This window comes from Petromyzon marinus, chromosome 41 (genome assembly GCF_048934315.1).
Source record: "Petromyzon marinus isolate PM22_M1 ecotype Great Lakes invasive population chromosome 41, UKy_Petmar_22M1.pri1.0, whole genome shotgun sequence".
NCBI classification, from domain to species: Eukaryota; Metazoa; Chordata; class Hyperoartia; order Petromyzontiformes; family Petromyzontidae; genus Petromyzon; species Petromyzon marinus.
Window position 1 is genome coordinate 2,956,049 of NC_133707.1, and position 4,409 is coordinate 2,960,457.

At 57.5% G+C, this 4,409-nt stretch overlaps 1 long non-coding RNA gene across 1 annotated transcript; it reads right to left on the bottom strand.

The window, feature by feature from the left end:
* Nucleotides 1–527: 527 nt before the first annotated feature.
* On the bottom strand, nucleotides 528–4,134 carry LOC116951085 (uncharacterized). The gene is made up of 2 exons (XR_012946501.1): nucleotides 3,889–4,134; nucleotides 528–1,720 (listed from the first exon to the last, which is right to left on the bottom strand). It is a non-coding gene; the product is annotated as an uncharacterized LOC116951085 (long non-coding RNA).
* Between the last annotated feature and the right edge of the window lie 275 nt (nucleotides 4,135–4,409).

Genomic DNA, 4,409 nt, shown 5'->3' on the forward strand with positions numbered 1-4,409 from the left:
GAGTCGAGCTGCCCGTGGCAGCAGTGGCGAGTGAAGTCCCCCAGCCCACCTCTCCGTGACGGACGGATGGATAGACGGAGCCAATTAGCCTCGGTGTGGAAGCGTCCGGCGACGCCGGTCGTTTAACCGTCAGAGCCTCGCAGAGCCACTGCAGGGGGTTTAGCAGTTTCACAGATCCCCGCATGGGCCACCAACCCCTGAAACCCAGCTGTGCGCAGCCGCCAGGCGCGTGGCTCGCCTTGAGCGGGCATAACTCTCAGCGAGACCCTCAACGCAGCGGAACAGAAATCACGCGCAGCTGCTGATGCTTCGCGAGCCGCTCCGAGGCTCTTGGTGCAATGGGCCACGAGAAGTGAATTCGCTGGAGATGATTGCAAGATAAACGCCCCCCACCACCGCGAGGCCGGCAGAAAGGGGTGAAGTATACGTTCGCCTTTTGGCGTCCCCTGGTCTAACACTGTTTGAGACGAGGCTCTAAAGAAAGCTGTCTCTGGTGTGGACCAATCAGTTTCGAAGATAACGCAGCATATACTACCAGAGCATTTTTTTATTTTTTGCCATATTCACCACAAAGTATGCAGACATGATTCCATGCAAAATAATTCAGTTTCGTGTTTTAACATCTCAACACAACTGTTTTATTGCCAGAAAGGGTAAAAACCTATTCTTATATTTTGATACTGGCAAGGGAGGTCCCATGACGGGTCTAGAATTGTTGCTCGTGTTGAGCCAACGCTGCCGCAATTATGCACTCTCAGAGCGCCGTGTGTTCGATGGGGGGATGTACCACAATTATACTTGCACTGTTCATGTGGAGTGACAGATATTTGATTGGTCTCGCACGGTCCCACCTTAGCTATTATACGGGGTGCTTCAAAAACAATGTGAACACTTCGGAGAATTTGCAACGACACCACAAGAAATCTGCAGCTGCCTCCGGGCTCTGGAGACCACCTGGATAAGATTCCAGGCCACGTGTTGACAATGATGACGAACAAGTTGGAGACTCTTTGACTTTTTTTAAGCTAAAATAAATCACGACGTTTCGGGCGCATCACAAGCGTCCGTCATCAGGTGCGAATGCTTGATCTGCTGCTGAGGCAGACTGTTCTAAAAGGGTTTTTTTGTTTTTTTTAAACAGTCTGCCTCAGCAGCAGACCATGCTTTCACACCTGATGGTGGACGCTTGTGCTGCGCCCGAAACGTCGTGATTTATTTATTTTCTACCCACGTGACTTTACCGAAAGAACCAAAGAGTATGGATTCCTGCAGTCACGAAAGCTTCAAATCAAAATTTTTCAAGCTATTAACATATATTTGTTATCATGTTACAGTCTATGATCCGTTTCTTTTTCCATTAAAAACGATAGTCCTATATAAGTGTTTTTAAAAAAAACGCTTGAATCACCCTGTACTGCAATAATCAGAATTTTAAAAAAAGCGTCTGCTGTGTGCATCCATTGGTGGCGGGGTCAAGGACATGAAGGCGCCGCTCTTGATTGGAGCCCAGGACCTCACCGGTGCCGGCTCAGCGGCTCCCGCCACGGTGCCGACCCAGCGAGACCCGCGTGGGTGCCTCCGGCTCCGTGGTTGAGCCGTGGACACGCTGCCGCCGGTGATTGAGGCGGAGGCTGCCCCCCCCCGCCCCGCGTGAGAGCCGGGCCGAGTCGCGCCCTGGGAGCAGAGACGCGCGCTTGGCCCTGACCGCCTCGCCGGAAGCCTGGAGACCGGCAGTCAGGGCGCAAATTTAATTAAAAAGCCAATCCTGGCAGCCAAACGCGAGGCCAGCGGAGTATCCAGGCAATGTATTCCAACGGCTCAATTCAGCAAAGTCCAGTTAAGCACATTATTTATTCAGGAATCGCAAGGATTAATGTTTTTTTTTATTAAGAGAGAGATATATATATAATTTTTTTTTATCGTTGTACCCCCTCCCTTCGAGATCCGATTTGAGTCAAGAGGAGAATGGACGCTCTCCTCTTACACCAGCAAATGATGTCGCGTAGAGCGGCGCGCCGTTCGTCTTCAGCGGTCGCTTTGCGTTCCGCTGCCGCTCTAATTGCCGCTCGTCCATCACGGGCTGGGGGGGGGGGGGGCTTCTGTGAACGCTTCTGCAAGTCCCGCGTGACAAGGGGGGGGGGGGGGGGCGATGATTTTGTTTGTTTGTGTTTTGGTGTAATAACGGGCAAACCTAATTACGGACGACAGAAAACCGGCCATCGTTATTCCTCGCGTTATGAGCCGCCTCAGTAGCAGCAGCAGCAGCAATATTCACACAGCGTCCAATGTAATTTAAAACCGTGTGTAATTACTCTATCTGGATTTGTTTTAATGTTATCATTTTTTTTTGTAATCTCTCCTCGCACGTACGTGTTGCGTTCTTTCATTATATTCTGTTTTGTGAGGGGGGGGGGAATACTGAAGCAGGTGAGTCAATAAATATGACGATGAGCGGCGGAATTGAATAAAAAAACGAATTGAGGAAGGGTACGTGGCGATGCGACAATGGCTCGAGTTCCCATCAGGCGAGAAGATCGTGCGAGGCCGCCGCTGATCACCAAACTTGTGATCTGTGTACCCAGGACGGCCGAGCTATCGGGGAGGGGCAGGGGGCAGGAACCGAGAGCAGAAAGACGACGCGAGGCGGACGAGAGGGAGCGGTGGCGGAGCGCAGTGGGCGCAGCTGTGGTCGGTCATCGCGGACAGCCAGCAAGCCGGGGCGAGGAGGGAATCCATTGGGGCCGCTGCTGCTGCCGCTGCCGCTGCGTGTGGGAGACACTGCGGTCAATCGCGAATTATACGGAGCGAGAGAAAGCCTGTTAGGAGGAGCGCGCAAGAGCAGCGTGGAGAGATGCGCGCTGGGAATCGCAAACCGGGATGAGACGGAGAGAGGAGCGCGTGGAGTAGGAGGATCGCCCACGCGGTCAGGAGAAAGTGAGTGAGGCTTGGGCAGGATGCGTCCCGGCTGGAAGGGACGGCGGGCCAAGAACGATTACGGCGCGGGGCAGCCAAGGAGCGGAACGCGTCCGAGAGGACGTCCTGCTAGCGGAGATAGAGCGATGATATCTTCTGGTAATGAAGGATGATGATGACTGATGACGATGATGGAACGACGGGGCTGAATCAACCTCGGTCAGGATTTGAACTCAGCGGCTCCCGCCGCGGGGCTCCACGCTTCGAGACCAAATGCAACGCGACCGCATTCCCCGCGGCGACTTTCGTTCGACAACGCGGCCGCGTCGCGCACAGCAAACGGACCCTTAGCACGGCGGAGGCGTTCGGAGTGGGAGGGGGACACGGGGGAAGGGGTGGGGGTTGGCAGGGGCCACCCCGACCCCCCCTCCCTCCAGCACCGCGTGCACGCGCCACCCCGAGACCCCTCCCCCCTACAGCCCCGCGTGCATGCGCCAACCCGAGACCCCCCCCCCCTCCAGCCCCGCATGCGCGCGCCACCCCGAGACCCCCCCCTCCAGCCCCGCATGCGCGCGCCACCCCGAGACCCCCCTCCAGCCCCGCGTGCACGCGCCACCCCGAGACCCCCCCCTCCAGCCCCGCATGCGCGCGCCACCCCGAGACCCCCCTCCAGCCCCGCGTGCACGCGCCACCCCGAGACCCCCCCCCTCCAGCCCCGCGCGCGCGCACCACCCCGAGACACCCCCCCCCCTCCAGCCCTGCGTGCACGCGCCACCCCGAGACCCCCCCTCCAGCCCCGCGTGCACGCGCCACCCCGAGACCCCCCCCCTCCAGCCCCGCGCGCGCGCGCCACCCCGAGACCCCCCCCCCTCCAGCCTCACGCGCGCGCGCCACCCCGAGACACCCCCCCCCCCCCCGAGCCCCGCGCGCACACGCGCGCGCTGCTGATAAACTCCTCGCGCATTATGGACCAACCCGCGCGCAGCCTCTCCGGAAATTCAATGACGATTTCCATTCTCGGGGACGGCTCAAAGTTCCGGGGGCGTCGCTCTGATTGTGGAGCGGGCCTCGGCGATCCCTCCACGACAGCGTCGTTTGGCAGCGAGGTGGAACAAAGGGGAGGGGGGTGTGTGGGGACGAAGCAAGCCCCGGTTGTGATTCGTCATCGGCTTTCTTTTGTGTGGCGGACCGCGCGCGTGGAACGTCAATTAGGGGCCGCGCGCCTTTCACCGCCGAGCGATATTTTGTGACAATTCTCATTTTTAGGTCAAAATAGTTTCGCTCGCTTTTCACTTTCGGTCTGCTGCGGCGACCTGATTTGATTGTTGGCTCGATCTTGCACGCGGAGGAGCCCGGTGATGCATCGCAGCGGTGGTCGTGAAAGCCTCTGTGTCAAAAAAGAGTTGTCATTTTGGTCATCCCTTTAGGCACAATACAGTCGCGCGTTCAGCTATTTTTTGTGAGCTGGTGGTCTTGACAAGGCTGGCCGTATCGTA